This window comes from Pan troglodytes, chromosome 21, assembly GCF_028858775.2.
Source record: "Pan troglodytes isolate AG18354 chromosome 21, NHGRI_mPanTro3-v2.0_pri, whole genome shotgun sequence".
NCBI lineage: Eukaryota > Metazoa > Chordata > Mammalia > Primates > Hominidae > Pan > Pan troglodytes.
The window spans coordinates 14,359,946-14,379,667 of NC_072419.2; the positions used below are offsets into that span (position 1 = coordinate 14,359,946).

The following is a 19,722-nucleotide window of genomic DNA, read 5'->3' on the forward strand; positions in this document are numbered from 1 at the left end:
ACAATAAAGAATGTTACCAATTATAAGATATTGTTTGCAATTTATAACAAAATAGTGCCCTAATAATTCACTTTCAGGTTTTTAGTTCAGTTAATCTTAACACTATAAAACAAGGGTTCTTTAAAAAAAAAAAAAAGTTAATACATGTAATTATGGTTTCGAATGAGTGGAATTTTCTTGACTTTTTAATCAAAACAAATAATATAAATAAATTGAATGCTGACACATTTAATGAATTAAATGCTATAACTGCTAACCATAAAAGCCAGTAACCAATATCAAACATATCATTATGACCCTACTATTATTATAATATTATTTTAAAAGTGATTTTTTTATTTGAATTCATACAAGAAATTGTAGGAATAAAATGTCACATTAACAGTTTCATATACTAAGTTCTCTATAAACTTTTATTTTTAAAAATGCTCTGTTTGAGAAAGAAAGATGAAGAGAGGAAAGAGGACGGGAAAGGAGAAGGAAGGAAACAAAAATCATTGATCCAGAGCAGTGCTTCTCAAGCATCTCAAATATTGATGTGCTGGGGAACTTATAGATCTTTTTGGGATCCTGGTCAAGTGCAGATTTTGATTTAGTAGGGTCTGGAGAGGGTCCATGATTCTAGCAAGCTTGTAGGGGATGCTGATGCAGCTTATCACTGGATCTCACATTGCATAGCATGGATCTAGATCATCACATGGCTTCAGAATCACTGATGGACTATCAAGAGGGAGATAAGTAAGCATAGCATTATTGGAATGGGAGTAGGCAATAAACAGTGAAGTATGTTTTCTATAACCCACTGAAGAGCACATTTGCTTAAAATGAAAATATAAAGTTGAAATTATAGCAATCTTATTGTCAAGATGATTAAACACCTATTCTGATAGTGCTCATCCATTCATTCATTCCTGCAAGAAGCATTTACTAAGTAGCTATTGTATGTCAGGAATTGACTGTAACATTGTGTTGGATATAAGACAATAAAAATCTATAGTGTGGGCTGTGCTTTAGAAGTGTGAGCAAAATGTCATGAGAGTTTACAGGAAGGTGAGAAATATCCTGTCTAGGACTTGATTACTAAAAAGCATCAATTATAATAGAGCGATCACATAAATTATACTAATTATATGAATTTTCTCAAAATGACCACCACTAAATCAGGACATTTAATTCTTCTGGATAAAATGCCTGCAGAACAAATCAGAATAACTTTAGCTCTTAGAAAATTTATGATTAAAAAGAGAAAATATATATCTTTTTTTTTTTTTTTTTTTTTTGAGACAGAGTCTCGCTCTGTCACCCAGGCTGGAGTGCAGTGGCAAAATCTCAGCTCACTGCAAGCTCCAAGCTCCACCTCCCGGGTTCACGCCATTCTCCTGTCTCAGCCTCCTGAGTAGCTGGGACTACAGGTGCCCACCACCACACCCAGCTAATTTTTTTGTGTTTTTAGTAGAGACGGGGTTTCACCGTGTTAACCAGGATAGTCTTGATCTCCTGACCTCATGATCCACCCGCCTCGGCCTCTCAAAGTGCTGGAATGAAAATATATATCTTATAACTTAGAAACACACACACTTTTTAGAACAATATACCAGCTGATTCCTGTTGCAAAAAGGGAATATTCCAAAAATCAGATCACAAAAGTGATTGTATTTATGATGATTAAATATATAACTACATTTCAAAATATATTGTAATGAACTTCTATCCTCTAACAAAACATGATATAGCATGCCATTTTTAATTTACTTGTCAATCGATCATACTTTTTAATTTTATAATTTTACAACCATTTTTAAATTTTGTAATTCTATAATTTTATAAGTAAATAGCATCTGTTCTCAGTTTAAATTATATTTATACAGTTTGGATTTGAAGACTATTAAAGATTCAATTTAAATAATCTAATAAAACTTTATTAGTAATACAAACTACTACTTAAAATACATTATCGCATACCATGCAAGTATTACATAATGATTTTTGAATACTAATTTTAAAAGTCAGATTCATTATTTACTCACTTATTCATCTCATAAATAAACATATTTTATGACATTGTTCTAGGTAACAGGGATACAAGATAATGAAAAAAGGAAAAAAAATCCTGTCTTCCAGGAGCTTATGTGATTGTTCCAGAGGACATTAAGTGAGTAAGTACAAGCAGCTGCTTATATACAGGGAACACGGGAAGGGCTGCAAGGGAAAGGAGTTGTAATCATAAATGGTATGGTCAGGAAAGTTCTCACTGAGAAAGTGACATTGGCATGTGTGTGTGTGTGTGTGTGTGTGTTTGTGTGTGAGTCTATATATAATATTAATAATAATATATATACACAATATTAGAGATATAGAGCTTTTAAGAAATTGGCTCACATAGTCATAGAGGTTGGTAAGTCTGAAATCCATAGGCAAGTGGGCAGTCTGAAAATTCAGGTAGAAGTTGATGTGGCAGTCTTGAATTTGGAGGCTAGAAACTCAGGTAGAATTTATATGTTAAAGTCTGGAGAAATAATTCCTTCTTCCTTGGGAAACTTCCATCTTTGTTCTTAAGATCTTCAACTGATAGGATGAGAACCATCTACATTGTGGAAGGTAGTTTGCCTTACATGAAGTCTGTTCATTGTAAATGTTAATCACATCTACAAAATACCTTTACAGCAACACATGGACTAGTGTCTGGCCAAACAACTGATTACTATAGCCAAGCCAAGTTAACACACTAAATTAACAATTACAGACAGTGAAAAGAAAGATATAGGGTTGTAGCTGGAGGATGGTAGATTGTTTAATTAATATTTCATGTGGAAAGTTCAGCCTATTCAAAGAACAATGGGAAGGATCCAGGCTAAATATTTAAGGGAGAAAGGGATAAATAATCCAAGTTAATAAAATGACTGGAAAAGATAAGATACAAAAGTCAGGTTGAGGGATAGGACTTAATTGGAAGTGATATCATCTGACGCTAACGGAGAAGAGGGGTTAGACACTGAGAAGAGTGGAGCTATTTGAAATGACCCTCATGAAGAGTAAAAAGAATAAGATGACCATAAATCGTAACAAAATGGCCAGGAAAATGGAACTATTGAGACTGGTGACCAGGAATGTGTAATTCATGAAATAGCATAGCATATCTGCCATGTGAATCTGTTCAGATGTAAACACAAAGATGGCAATTAAATGGGGACAAAATTAAGATATTACAATGTAAATATGGACAAAAGAGCCAGTGCCAGCTGGGTTACTGGCAAGAATATTATTGCAATAACAAATTTGGGAGTATAAAATTTAAATGGAGAGAAATAAAGGAAAAAATGAGTGAATTGAAAGAAAGAATGTATAGGGGTCTATTGAGAGAGAGAATAATGACAGTGGGTCATGGTTCAAGTTGGGCAGAAAATTGGGAAGGAGACAACATTGTGCTTAGTGTATGACTAAGAATTCATGAAAGTTGAGCAGTTCAAGGTCCAGACAAAGTTCAAGGAGTGACTGTGGGAAGGGGCAGCTAAGGCAACTTGGAAGGGATGAGTATAAGGAAAGATATGTGGATGCTAAAGAATTGGGATGAAGAAGAAATCTATGGACCAGTTGCCCAAGTCTTTGATAAATGAAACGAGTGACCAAGATCTGGATAGAGGACAAAACCAGAGGATGGAGAAGGTGCTATGCCAGGGTAGCATGAGTTCAAAGTGACAATGAGAAGCAAGGTGTATACCAATACACCTCCAAACTCAGAGGCACATAGAGCCAGAGAAAAGAAATGTCACTGCTTTAAGAGGCTTACAAGGAAAGAAGTGCCCTTTGAGGAATTACAGGTTATATTCAAGGCAAGGAGGTGGAAGAAACTCCATGGTGAAAAAACCTTTTCCAAACCTAAATAACGTTCTTCTCAAAGTTCCTGAGAGTTCATCTTTCCCTGCAATCCTATTCATATGTACCTCATTTAGTCCTTAGTCACCCTCTCTCACTCTCTCACATCCCTAACGATCACATATTAATCTCTGTGGGCTTCTTCGTGATTGTTTTGTCCAATTTTATCTGGTATTAGTATTTTCTCATCACATGCCCATCTGAAGATGTTGTCTTCTTTCTTAACCTAAGTACAGAAATCGGATCATGCCCTCAACAGAGTGATTCCACTAGAATTGCTGCTGCTGATCCAGCTGCCTTCTACTGATTTGATTTAGAAAAATATAATAAAATAAATAAAATAAATGCAGAGTCCAAACAAAGGGCAAAAAGAAACCCAGGACCCACTCTGACTTACACAGCTATTAGCATGTCTCTCAGAAAGGTCTTTTTCAACCAAATACCAAAACCCTGAGTTCTTTTGCACAGCTTGTAAGCAAATGTTAGCATGTGGATTCGATTTACATCTTCCTCGCAAAGAAAGAAAATAGGTTGTGAGGCAGAGGAGAGAGAATAACAAAGATTTATTTTGTAGAAATGGAATCACCACTGCCTGGTTAGAGATGGACTTGACTGGTGAGTTTTCCGTGATAGCCTCCCAGCACTTAATCTTAGCCAAATATTAATGTGCTGAATTTATTACAGTTGAGCTCTGAAATTAAAAATGACCATCTGTGGCACATGTGTGTGGTACGTAGAACAGTAATATATTGTAGGCCAGCCCAACAAGACACAAAGGATATCGTGATTGTGACAAGGTGGGAAAACTCACTCAAACACCAAGACAGTTCAGTGAATCTAGTGGACACTGGTATTGGTCCTCTCTGCAGGTATCTGCTTTCTGAAACAATGCACGACATATATGAGATATTTATTAATAATTCCTTCAACATACCTCTATAACAGATGGTGCGCTCTAAATCTGGAAATGCAGTTTGCTTCACTGAAACAGAGCAATCAATTGAACAACACCAAATTCTAGAGGAAAAGATCACAAGTGTCAGACAAAAAGAAAGTAGTTTTTGTTATTGTTGTTTTGTTTTGTGGAGATCAACACTGTAATGAAGCTCAACACTGCAAAGTTGGCCCTCTAGAATTTTCGTGTGAATGTCAGGATCAAATTAGGAAAGTGTGTATATACATTTTTTGACATATATATGTATATAAATATATATATGCATATATACAAAGACATAAATATAGAGCATTTTCTCTAGGAAATAGAATTCACCAGAAATTAGCTCTTCCTACAAAGAGAACAGGATTTATATTTTAAGGCTAAAGATGAAAAAGCTTAATAGAAAACTTATTTTGTGACTTTTTATAGAGGAAACCCTTATAGGAAAATAAAAGGATACATTTGACCAGAAGTGGGAACCACAAAGCATAGATAAATATATTTATTTTGAATGAGTTTATTCATACTTTGAATTATCTGGGTCCAAAGAATAGAAAACAATTAGTTTACAAGTAATCTTGTTATGCCATGTCCTATGTATCGTAACAGAAATTAGGCTATAATTTGTGTGGTTTTCGTTTGTGCATACATGACTGAGTTTAGTTCGTTTGGTGAGTTGACAGCTAGACAAGATAGTATCAGAGTTCTAAAGTATTAGTGACTTGATAATACCTTCACAGTCCAAATACTGTCCTATTAGTTACCTGGGTCTCTTCATGGGATTCTTAAAAACATTCTGCAGAAGGAAAATTAGTGGACTAGGAATAAAAATATTTCCTTATTACTAGCTGCTCAATACCTTTGATATTGTCAAGTTAGTGATTTTCACACTCAGAGTGTTCTGGAAAAAGTCAGAAAGGACTGGATACCCAGAAAGATGTGACATGCAATATCCACAGAGCAGAACAAACCTGAATTGCTTTGGTATTTTACATTATTCAATATCCTTTCAATTGTAAGTGATTTAAACCCAATTCAAATTGAGCAAAAAATATGAATATGCCATGAGAAATATAAATGACCAATGAAGCAATGAAAATATTTCATACTTCGAAAGAAATTAAAATTGAAACAATGAGCAATGAGATCTTTTTATTTCTAAAATGTGCAAGCTATTGATACAGGTTAAGAAGAATGGCCATTTTCCTGCAATATGGTATGAAATGTTTTCAGAAATCAATTTGTCTAGAAAATGATAAAACTTACAAATGTGTCTTGATGTTTATTTATTCATTTAGCAAATAATTTATTGAGTGATTATTATGTGCCAAGCACTTTGTAAAATATCTACCTCTCACAGTGGTTATGATCTGTAAGACAAGATACACATTACAAAAAATATAGGCATACTAATAAAGTAAACAATGTAAAACTGCCATTTTGGCAAGCACTGAGAAAGATCTATGTGGACTTAAAAGTGCCTAATAAAGGTAAATTGGGCAGTCCCAGAATTTTGGGAAAATTTTCTAGGGTGCAGTGAGCCTTAAAGAATTGAGTAAGTAAATGTTTACTAGTAAAGGAAGGGAAGTGGCAGGCAAATGTAATAATATGTACAAATAACATAAGGAAGGAAAAGGAATGAAGCACATAAAGGTCAGTGTATCAGTCAGGGTAAGCCATGCTTTGCTGCAGTAACAAACAAGCCTAACATTTCAGTGATTTAAACTACCAAAATTTTTCTTTCTTTCTTCCTTCCTTCCTTCCTTCCTTCCTCCCTCCCTCCCTCCCTCCCTCTCTCTTTCTTTCTTTCTTTCTTCTGTTCTTTGAGAAAGAGTTTCACTCTCATCACCCAGGCTGCAGTGCAATGGCACAATCTCAGCTCACTGCAACCTCCACCTCCCAGGTTCAGGTGATTCCCCTGCCTCAGTCTCCTGAGTAGCTGGCATTACAGGTGTGTGCCACCACACTTAGCTAATTTTTGTAGTTTTAGTAGAGACGGTTTTACCAGGTTGGTCAGGCTGGTCTCGAACTCCTGACCTCAGGTGATTTGCTTGCCTCAGCCTCCCAAAGTGCTAGGATTACAGGCATGAACCACCATGTCTGGCCCAAAGTTTTATTTTGTACTCACATTTTATAGCAATTGTGAATTGACATTGCTCTAATCAGCTCTACTTCTCATTCCTCTCACTCTGGATCCATTTGATAAATCAGCCTCTGTCTAGAATATTATCAGTCACAATGGTAAGAGGAAAAGGCTAAAAGGCCTAAAGGTCATTATGTTAAGTGAAATAAGCCAGGCACAGACATACAAACGTTGCATATTTTCACTTATTTGTGAGATCTAAAAATTAAAACAATTGATCTCATGGAGATAGAGAGTAGAAGAGTGGTTATTAGAGGCTGGGAAGGGTAGTGAGGGTGTGGGAGAAGTAGGGATGGTTAACGGATACAAAAAGGAATTAGAAAGAAAAAATAAGATCTACCATTGAATAGTACAACAGGGTGACTATAGTCAAAAATAATTTAATTGTGCATTTTAAAATAACTAAAAGAGCATAACTGGATTGTTTGTAATACAAAAGATAAATATCTGAGAGGATGGATGCCCTTTTACCATGAAGTGATTATTATGCATTGTGTGCCTGTGTCAAACTATCTTATGTACTCCATAAATAAATATATCTACTATGTAACTAAAAAAAATAATTTTTAAAATAATAATAAGACTAGTCATGGGACCTCAACAAAAGGGCCCAGGAAATGCACTCCTACTAGGTACCCAGCTGGAAGAAAGCCAAACTCTCAATGAATAGACTAATCATGTGTCCAGCGTGGCTGGAACTGAGTGGAGGAAATATGAGCCCAAGTGAGAAAACCTGACTTTATTCTATAGCCAATGTGAAGTCACTGAAGGCTTTACACTTTCAAGAATTTTTCCTGAGGAGAAAAATTACTTAGTTATGTAACATTTAATTTACAAGCTGGTTTATCATAGTAGTGTTTATTAATTTTTTCAAATGGCCAATAAACCTAAGTATTCAACAGGAAGTCTTACTCAAAAGTCAGTTGCTGTATCTTTATAATAAAATAGGATATAACTAGAAGTAATGGGCTTAGAAAAAATGTGACATGAAAAACATGTATTAACTGAAAAAGTATGCATAAAATACAGTATAAAATAAGATCTACTTAATTTATCTACTCAATATTTTTAATATTTTAAATATACATTTAACATATGTGCATCAAAACTCTTAGAAGTACTATATAGATTACATATATTTTATCAGTAATTATTTAAGCTAGAATCATGATGTGCTTGGGTTTTACTTTTGTTGTTGTCATTTTATTTGTTATACCTGTGCTTTATTTACGTCTAATTTTTTACAAAGAATGTTATTCCTTATTAGTAGAAATTTTTTAACTGGCAAGGACTCTATTTGTGATCATTAAAAAATAAATACCTTTTCTCTTTTCTTTTTCCATTAGAAAACATGACTGCACTTTCTGTAGTCGCTTGTAAATTGCATAAAAGTTATCAACATGTTGTTTTTCTTCTTGTTTTAAGTCATCTGAACACTGAAAATTGTGTATACATTAGCACTAGCTCAGACGCAGTCTCTAGTAAGAGGAAGTTTAACATCTATTCTCATCTTTTCAATTGCCTCTTGCCATGAGCGGCCCCACAACTCAGGTTCCGGATCCATTGTTAGTCTGAGACAATGAAATGGCAAGTTTTTACCCGTCCAAAGTAACCCAATATTTTTGAGATCACAATTCTAGAGACCAGTCAAACACTCCAAATTTATCAAGCGATAATGACTTCAGGAGAATATTCCCTGCCTTCTCTTTTTTGACATTCTTTTGATTATGGTAAAGGATGGTTGTAACCACCAGTAACGATTCAAGAATAACACAGGATATGTGTCACTGATGCTTTAATAAGAGCATATATATTGCTGAAAAACAGGCTGCCTTATTGTATATTCTTACTCAATCACTGGACATTTTACAGCAGTAAATTCTCTGATTTTTCAAGAAAACATTTGACGCAAAAACTCAAACCATATTTCAGCTCTTTTTCAGCTGCCAAAAAAGTAAATAATCTATTTAGCCAGACTTTGCAGACATTGGCCAAATGTTGGCCTGAACTCTGAGCGTATACCTGGATGGGTTGATACATCTGACACAATTGGGTTACCACAAACTGGGCTGTACATGAAAGGTCTGAAGAAGTTTAAAATTAGTCTGGGGTAGAAATATTCCACCAGAAAGTGTATTGGTGAAGAGGAAGATTTGGACTTCTTGTAGGGATTGTTTTGTAGCTTTGTCGCAAATAAGTATGTTTTTGTTCTTTAAAGGGGAAAAAAAGTTAAAGAATGAGATAAGAGTCTCATTACAATCCTTGAAAACCAGCATGTTGTTTATCCAAATTACCTATTTGTGAATTCCCATCCATGGGGACATTGATAAGTGCCATTTAGATCTCATGACTCTTCACCGTACTTTGTATATCAAGGGGAAGTTCTAATTAAGGTAATATTTTATAATTAAAAAATTGCTATTATTTGTTTTTTCTGTTGAGCTATAGCTGGTGCTTCTTCTCACCTAGAGGTCTCCTATTTTGATCTAGTGAATGGAAGTAGGATTTGAAATAAAATTAAGGTCAAAATATGAAAATACAAAAAGTATTTACTGTGCAAGTGGCAGATTATACTTTTTCAACAAAATCATCTTTGAAAGTACTGGCTAATTCCTGCTTGAGAGGTACAAGTAAAGCGGCAGCCAGGAATTCTGGGAAATATTCTGCAAAATATGTCCAAAAAAGCACCAATCAATGTAAAAGAAGTTAATTAAAACTTGAGTCAGTAAGAAAAATAAATGGTGGAAAAGGCAAGTCATCAATCACTATTTCTATTTTCTTCATCTCAAGAGAAGATAAAAAGAGCAGAGGAAAATACCAAGAAAGGATTCAAGTCTGATTAACTCCACCAAATATTTATTTAGAGGCTACTCTATAAAAACATAGATGTACTTCCTCAAGTGAGAAAAAATCTATGATAAACAAAGTCCTTTTACTAGAATCTCTAAAGTGTAATTAGAAATAGGTGAATCTCCGGTGGCTCACACCTGTAATCTCAGCACTTTGGGAGGCTGAGGTAGGCAGATCATGAGGTCAGGAGATCGAGACCATCCTGGCTAACACGGTGAAACCCCATCTCTACTAAAAATACAAAAAAAATTAGCCAGGCATGGTAGCAGGCACCTGTAGTCCCAGCTACTTGGGAGGCTGAGGCAGGAGAATGACATGAACCCGGGAGGTGGAGCTCCTAGTGAGCCAAGATCCCGCCACTGCACTCCAGCCTGGGTGACAGAACAAGACTCTGTCTCAAACAAACAAACAAAAAAATAGGTGAATCTCAGCGATGTGATAAGGGTGGGGAGATCGTCAGCACCTCCTAGGGACATCAAGACAAATCCCGTTTGGGCTGGTGTCAGATCCTATTAAGAAGTAGTAAAAAGGCTAAAATCTAGTTATAGTAGCAGAAGTAGTGTTAGGGTATGGCCAGGGTCAGATATCAGGAGAACCCAAGGCCACATCAAACTCTAGTGGGCAGATGAGAGCAACAGTTAGGTATGAATCAAGGCCCTTAGAAGTTATCAAAATGAGTAGTACTGGAAACCAGCGTATATATACTGTCTTTGGTGGTGGTTGGAATTGAGATTCTGCGAAGAGTTAGGTCTCCATCTGGATGAGCACAACTTCATAGGGCACAACACTCCAAGTTTATCTATCACCAAACACAGTGATTAAATTTAAATGTTTATTTCCAATAGATATTTCTACCCAACAAGGCAAGTGTAGAAGCCTCCATTGTCTGAGCTTGTCAATTGCATGCCTGGTCTCATCATGGCCTTACCACTGGCCTAAACCCACTGAACTCTCCTGATTTATGTATTTATATTCATAATTTCCAATAAATTTCTTTAGCTTTGCATTTCTCATAACATCCTGTATATGTGTGTATAAAATTAAACTAAAAATCCTTTGTGATAGTACAAATGAATAATGTCAAGAAAGCTCAGATATTAACCCCAAACTTTTAGAAGATAACATCTACATTCCCTATTTCCCTTAAAAATCTTACCATCAGTAATTAACATAAAATCAGAGACTTCAAGCTGGAAGTTAAGAGGTCATCTGTGACAGTTTTATTAAATGTCCACAAATTTTGGACACTCTTTCCTTCAAAAGTGGGATTACATCTCTCTTTCATCCATCTTTGTGGGCTTCTGACTCACTTGCAAATGGTCAAAAGAGGTAGCACAATTTCTGAGGCTATATCATAGTGGGTAATGCAGCTTCTGTCTTGAGCGCAGGGACATATGCTTTTACTTATATCCATGAGCTTACATATAAGAACCCCAAATATCCTGAAGAAACTATAATGTGCAGAAGTTGAGGACACAGAAAAAAATCACATATACATGCTCCAGTGGCAGCCCCAGCTAATCTCTCAGCCAAGTGCCAGGAAAACCTGAGTGAGGTACCTTGGACATTCAGTCCAGTAAGCCTTCTTTATATGGTTGCAACTACAGGCAATATATAGCTTCAACTGCATGAGACACGCCAAGTGAGACTACCCAGGCAAACCCTTCTGAATTCCTGACCCATAAAAGCTAAGGCAAAATAAATTTTTAAGCCTATACATTTAGAAGTAATTTGTTATACAGTGATAGATAACTAACTGATATACCATCTAATCCAAGTCCCTACTCTGGGATGAATCTTTTGGATTAAATGACTCTAATGCGAGGTATCTTCCTTCACATTAGCCATGAACCAGTAGTTTTGGACAACACAATTTTGTTCCTCACGTTAGACGAAAATCTTCATTTCTCTAACTTTAAACCAATATCCTAGATTAGCATTCTCTGGCTTCTTAAACATGAAAGCTTGCCACGTAGACAAAAGCACTCTGTAAATATCTCCTTGGTCTTTTCTCCTGAAGGAAAACAATACCCGTTTACTTTTGGCCTTGCCTCAAAAGATAGAATTTTCAAAATTCTGTGTGTCTTTTTCTGAACATATTCCAATTGGAGAAGCCTTAAAATATAGTGTAACGAGTTTGACACTTCATCCCATAAATCATCTCACAGAATTCGGTGAAATTGTCTTTTCTAGGGCCTCTATTGTGCTAGACACAATATTTCATTAACACAACCCAAGATTGTGCTGGTCTATTTTTTTAACAGCCACATCATACCATTGGCTTATTTTATGGTTGTCATCAAATGGAAATCCCAGACCTCTGCCATCTGTACTGTGGCCAAACAAGCTCACTCAGGCAGCTGACTTTCTGAACCTAAACAGAACTTGAAACTTGTTTCTGCTTAATCTCATTTCAATGGTTTTGGCTCAGTATGTTGCTGTCAGTTGACGACTTTTATTCTTGAGTCTGTCACTTATAGTTTTAGCCATCTATGCATCCTCACATCTAAAACTCTATCAAAATTATCCATAGAAATACTGAGTCAACAGGGCTAAGAGTATAGCCAGTCAAACTCCATTAGAAAATTACAGAGCCATTTGCCAACACATAACAGGCATATGTTTAGACACTAAATATCAACACTTCTATCATTCAATCTACTATTTACGTATGATATTCTTGCAAAAAATACTGTCACCTGCATTGATGTAATTGAAACAATTGGTATGTATTTTATGCGTGGAATTTTCTGTTCTCTAGAGATTCTAACAAAATGAGAAATCATGTGAATTTGGCATGATTTGTCTTGAACAAATGTATGCTAGCTCCTCGAGATTAGCTATATCATTTTCCAAAGGTTCATAAACCACATGCACGATAATCTATTCTAGAATATTGTATTAAGCTGAAAAAGAAAAGACAGTAATCCTGATGATGTCATCATCACCATTTTTGAAGGCCAATACATAATTTTTATAGTTCAGATTTCTATCAGAAATCTTCTCTGATACTTCTTAAAAATTAGCATGTAGTTATCTTACACTAGTAGATACTAAATATTTATTGAATGAATGAACTAATTAATAAATGAATGAAAAGATACATGAATCATTCCATTATCCTGCCTTATTTTCTTCATTTCGACATATCACCCTATGGAGGTAATCTATTGTTCACTTTATTTGGAATTCTCTATCTACCCCTGCTCATGAGTATAGACCTTGATCTATCTCAATAATGTATTCACAGTGCCTAAAATATAGCCCAAGGCATAATGTACTCACTGCATGGAGACATGTTAAATTAAGGAAAAATAATTTAATCCAGCTAGGGCTTAGGTCTCAAACTTTCTCATTAGTCAATATTTTTTTGCCATATTCATTCTACTTCTTCCAGTTACAAAAATCTTTTCCTTAATGAAGAAGACTAATTCACAATAGGAGTTCCATTTTCTTTCTGTCATTTGTTACTGTATTTCCAAGAAACACTTAATTTATTCTTATTCTTATGCCCAATATTCTTTCAAAACTGGATGCTTTAATTTAAGTTCCCATGAAAGCAATTTATTTTGGAGGTGACCTCAGGCAAGAAACACTGGGAAGGAAGTTCAGGAAACATGACAGGCAAAAGAAGAATGAAGAGTTTAACTCTTCCATCCAGAACATTCAGAATGCCTCCCTGAATCTTCAGAATTGAAGTAGTCATTCAGATAGACCTCAAGAGGTTGGTGGTGTGACAAATGTTTCAGTGACTTCACATTCAAGCATTTTCCCCACTTTTCCAAACCAAAGTTATGTTCTCCCCATTGGCACCCTAGGGAAGACTGACTTCTCCCCATCAGATTCACATATATTTAAGTGAAACATCTGTATACATCTGACTCTTATTTCAAATAGAAAGGTTCTCATTATAATCTTTTACATCTATTATTTTCCCCATTTTGCCATTGACTCATTATTTGTCAAAGAAATTCTTCTAGAATTATTATGCTAAAATTAGAGTACTAATATATGATAAATCTATATCAAATGTTCTAAAAACTTCATAATTATAAGTAACTATGTTACTATTGTGTAAAATAAGCATCAGACATTTAATGGCATGAAATATAATTACTGTTCTTCTATTTTAAATGAAAAATAATTTCAAGGTAGTATTATAATGTATGCTTATTTTAATAAAAGCATGTGCATATGTGTGAGTGTATGTGTGTGTAAACATAATTGATACAGATGGTAGAATTTTGAGTGTTTTTTCTACTTTTTTGTGATACTATAAAAGTTATTTATTTACTATACACAGAACATGTCCATGTCCCCTATAAAATGTACATGTAAATCACTAAAAAGTATAATTTGGTGAACATTTTCTCAATTACAGTACATACTTAATCAGGTGGGATGACAGCTCTCTGTTTGCCTCAAAATAATCTAATTATAGCCCCCAGTCTTCTTTATATCTAATGCAAAGTTAAGTACTTATTTGGGGGGTTATTTCCTAGTATATGTTTGGTGAGGCAGAGTAAACAACTTAACTCTAGTATATTACAGTCACTGCACAATAAACCAGATTATTACAGATTAAAACAAATCATTTTTTCATTATTTATAATAATGGGATCAAAGAAATATGGGATACTTTTAAATGGCAGATAACCACACAATTACTTATCTTTGATAGTATATTGGGTTCTATAATTACATTAGTATATGAATGATGAAAAATACTGTTATGAATAATACACCTCAAACAAAACAACGAGGCCACACTGTAATGATTCACTAGATCGTGCTCAACAGACATTTACTGAATAAGGAATTATCTATTTTTCTCCTCAATTATCCAGTACAATGTTTTGCCCACAGTAAGGGCTCAATAAATATTTGCTGAACATACTGACCAGGAAAGAGGTGAGAAGAGATGGGCCCTCTTAGCTGGATATTAAATATAATTGGAATTTACCTGGGAAGGAGAGTAGTTAGGAAGATGTAAATTGCATGTGGTGTACAAGCAAATAAACGCAGATGCCACCACAGCAAATGATTACGCAGAAAACACTGGCACCAAAATAAACAAACACAAGATTTGCCAATAATGGCAAAAATTGAACTTTTATATTGGACCATACTTTTTCCCACTCAATTCAGTTTAAGACAGACCAACAGAGGCACTGTCAGACACTATGGCTATCTTCCTTGATATTCAGACATCCTAGTTTCCAATAATTTATTATGGACCCATTAGCCATGAATCAGTATAAACCTATTTCTATTGAGGAATTAGTTTCCACAAGTACAAAGTTGAATTTCCTTTTACTTGTCCTAAAATGCTTACTTTCAAATTTGAAAGGACTTCAATTATTCCATGTAGTTTTCGATAATATTTTTGTATCTTTTCTGACCAGAGTCAAAATAGTCGTGCAGTCATCATACTGCAGCACCTTCCACCCAACCTTTGGTCACTTGAACTGCCTTTCTTTGGTTCTTTTTCCACTTTCAGATATTTGTTTAAGTGTAGTAAGCAGAACTGTACTGGGTATTCCAGCTGCAGTTTGGTCTGTCATTGTCAGAATGGCTTCTGCTATGCCGTGGTCTTCCAGTCAGTCTATTTCTAGATACAATCTTTTAAACTGTTATCAAAAGACTGACTTCTTGATCTTCTTTCATAACTTCAGCTTCTAGAATGTCCGTATCTGTCATAATCATCATAGTGTGAAGAACTGTACACATTCCTCCCTTCCTTGGCTTTCATTTGATTTGGTGTCTTCCAATGCCCTGGACAAACTGTATTTCAATCTGCCGTCCACAAATCCACTTTCTGTCCAAATTATGTAAAGCATCTTCAGCATCACAAACATCCTCAAGTTGACCATAAGCAAATCTTGGACGGTGAGTGCAGAAATCAAGTGGAACATACACATCAACTATAGGACCATAACGACCAAATTCACACTGTAAATCTTCAGACCTGGTGTCATCGGCCACATTCCTGATGAGGAGAGACGTGTTAGGGGGACACAAGTAGCAAGACATGGAGGCGTCGTGTCTCAGTCGGGCACACTAATGGGCTCAGCAAACCAACTGCGGCTCTGGCGGCCAAGCGTCAGACACACACAGCCCAGAGGGCTCTGCCATGGCAATCCACCTCTTCTCATGAGACTTCACTCCCGGCTCCTACCTCCGTGCAAAGCCCGTTTTTTTTCTACTTTTAATTATCTATATGTCTGATTTTCTTTTTCTAAAATAAAAGCAAATTATTTTGTAATAAGCAAAAAATATTGGCAATTGGTATAAGCAAATGTACAAAACAAGAAAGCAGATCAAGTAAAAGATATTATTTATAGATGCCTAATGGCAGCAAATATCCTTACTTTATCAAAGAACATGCCACTTACTACTAATTACAGTAACAATACATTGTTACCATTTTTCCTATTAAAATAACATTAGAGGATCATAAACTTGTGACTGGAATTGGTTCCTTCTGGTGGGTTCTTGGTCTCACTGACTTCAAGAATGAAGCCGTGGACCCTCGCAGTGAGTGTTACAGTTCTTAAAGATGGTGTGTCCGGAGTTTGTTCCTTCAGATGTTCAGATGTGTCTGGAGTTTCTTCCTTCCGGTGGGTTTGTGGTCTCACTTGACTTCAGGAGTGAAGCCATAGACCTTCACGGTGAGTGTTATAGCTCATAAAGGTAGTGAGGACCCAAAGAGTGAGCAGCAGCAAGATTTATTTTGAAGAGCGAAAGACAAAGCTTCCACAGCATGGAAGGGGACCTGAGCAGGTTGCTGCTGCTAGCTCAGGTGGCCAGCTTTTATTTCCTTATTTGGCCCTGCCAACATCCTGCTGATTGGTCCATTTTACAGAGTGCTGATTGGTGCTTTTTTACATAGTGCTGATTGGTGCATTTACAAACCTTTAGCTAGACACAGAGCACTGATTGGTGTATTGGGACTTTACCCCTGTCCTATAAAGATGTTATGCCCCAAAAAGGAAGTGGAGGGCCATTCCCTGAGGGAGGGAAGGGAACTCCAGAGTTGGAAGAGTGATGCCTTTTGTCCTCACTTATATGAATAGGAAGGATACATTGTCTGAGGCTCCCCATATCCTACATTCCAGAATAGCTTTTGTCAGGCCTGCTTGTCTGAGGAGGGTTCCTAAAATTCCAGGTAGTCCCCCCTACGATTGGGCTTTGGGCAAAAAGTATGTCTTTCTGATTGGTGAGCCTGGGTGCCTAAAGAAAGGGATAGAGTCCTGAAGTTTATACTAGAAGTAATTCTTGCAAGAGAAACTAGAAAAGCACCAGAGGCAGGGAGTGGTTTTTAGAAGCGGGACTAGCCTCGGAGAAGAGAGGCAAGAGGAAGTTTGTCTGGCAGGCATCAGGACCCAGGAGGCAAGGGTCAGGATAGATAGGATAGATGGGAGAGTCTCGCTTGGGCGACATGACTTTGAGAGTTCCACTCAGGGCCACAGGGTCAACCAACTTGTTGTCGGGACTCTGGAGCTGAATGGCTTTCCTCTCTGTCGAACCTCAGCTCAGCCCAGAAGTACAGGAAAAGCAGAAGCTGGTTCCAGGCAAACCAACACTCCCAACTCCGAAGAGTAGGGGGTCGTTAGAGAGCCCTTTCCCAGAAAACCTGACTCCTGTGTATTTAGTCCGGTGGCTGCGCTGGTCACTTTTAACTTGCTGACAGGTGCCAGGTATTTAGCCCCCAAATTCTAAGGAAAAATAGGACAGAATAGCAAGCGAAAGGGGTCTGATGGTGCTCACTGCTTGGCGATAGTTGATAGTCCCTTCATGGTCGCCAAAATGTGTCCAGAATTGGTTCCTACCGGTGGGTTATTGGTCTCACTGACTTCAAGAATGAAGCTGCGGACCCTCACGGTGAGCATTACAGTTCTTAAAGATGGTGTGTCCAGAGTTTGTTCCTTCAGATGTTCGGATGTGTCCAGAGTTGCTTCCTTCTGGTGGGTTTGTGGTCTTGCTTGGATTTCAGGAGTGAAGCCACAGATATTTGCAGTGAATGCTACAGCTCTTAAAGGTGGCGCATCCAGAGTAGTTTGTTCCTCCCAGTGGGTTCATGGTCTCACTGACTTCAGGAGTGAAGCCTCAGACTTTTGCAGTGAATGTTACACCTCATAAAGTTAGTGCGGACCCAAAGAGTGAGCAGCAGCAAGATTTATTGTGAAGAGCAAAAGAACAAAGCTTCCACAGCATGGAAGGGGACCTGAGCTGTTTGCTGCTGATGGCTCGGGTGGCCAGCTTTTATTCCCTTATTTGGCCCCGCCCACATCCTGCTGATTGGTCCATTTTACAGAGTGCTGATTGGCCCATTTTTACAGATTGCTGATTGGTGAGTTTACAAACCTTTAGCTAGACACAGTGCGCTGATTGGTGCATTTTTACAGAGTGCTGATTGGTGCATTTACAATCCTTTAGCTAGACACAGAACACTGATTGGTGCGTTTACAATCCTTTAGCTAGACAGAAAAGTTCTCCAAGTCCCCACTCGACCCAGGAAGTCCAGCTGGCTTCATCTCTCAAACTAGCACTATTTCACATCCATTTTAAGTAAAATTTAGGTTGCAATATTTAGTTTATCTCCAGTTTTTCTTAGATGTTCTACATCTCTTGAACAAGGTAGAGAACAAAAAAGGTGCCAGGAATTTCTATTACCTTTTTTCTGTACCCTAATTTTGAGCATTTGTGCTGATTAAATACAAAAAATATAAATATTAGTGATTAAGTAAACCTAATAAATTCACTTGATTCAAACATAATAATTGATTTTAATAGTTATCATTGTTTTCATTATCATTATCACACCATCATAAGTAAGTGACAACACTAAAATATTAGAAATTATAAGCAGATTATGTTGGTGGTAGATTATGTAGAATTCTTCCTGAGCATATCTTATAGTAGTATCTAGTCACTTTTTATAAGATGAGCAAAAGAAATAAGATGGCAGCTGGCAGGGAAAAAAAATGTTTTTGAAAACACCTCATCAAGTACCTACCACAGAGATAATTGTGCTTTGACAATATCTTAAAGTTCCTCTCAAATTCTAGTACAAAAGTTTTTGTTACAGAGCCTGAATTCAGTTACATCTTGGATATACACAATACTATGTGATCTGTTTCTTTGTTGTTTGTCATCTATCACTCCAAATGACACATATTTGGTGGTAAAATAGGAAGACTTTTAATTCATTATTCCAGAGATAAACTGTTCCCCTTACTGAGTTTTCCACTTCTCAGTTCATAACTTTACAACCTAGAGCAGAATATTTTTGTCATGTCTATAACCTTCCCCAAAAATGTATAGAATTATCCTATCAATATGGTAGCCATAATTTCAAATTAAATAAAATTAAAATTTCAGTTTAGCAATTGCACTAGCCAGATTTCCAGTGCTCAGTTGCCAACTATAGCTAGCAGCTACCATAACTGGGAGAACGGTTTTATAATTCAGCGAGTTCTATTGGATAGTGCTGAATCGTATATCAAATGCTGTCCAGTTACTTGTTAAAACCTAATTTAAAGCTAAGATTTTAATAACAGTGTAGTTTTGTTATAACCTTTAATATTTGGCTTACAAGGTAGCTGATGTAATTTAAGATAGAATTAAATGCAATTGTTGCTAAAATATTCCACTCTGTTGCCACACTCTAGAAGTTATCTACAAATATACTCACAAACAGGCTACTTTACTGGGTAACCAGGGTTTGAATTAGCCCTGCAGCATTATTTATTGCTGTGTAAGGAATCATTCCAAAATTTAATAGTATGAAAAGGCAATAGTCATTAATTATCTCCTATGATCTCTATAGGCCAAGAGTTCAGGAGCAGCTAAATTGAGCAGTTGTGGCTCAGAATCTCTCATGAGGTTGCAGTCAGATGCCAGCTGGGGCTTAGCC

At 36.4% G+C, this 19,722-nt stretch overlaps 1 pseudogene; it reads right to left on the reverse strand.

Annotated features, from left to right (window-relative positions):
• Window positions 1-385: 385 nt before the first annotated feature.
• LOC100610509 (serine/arginine-rich splicing factor 10-like) lies at window positions 386-16,069 on the reverse strand (annotated as a pseudogene).
• Between the last annotated feature and the right edge of the window lie 3,653 nt (window positions 16,070-19,722).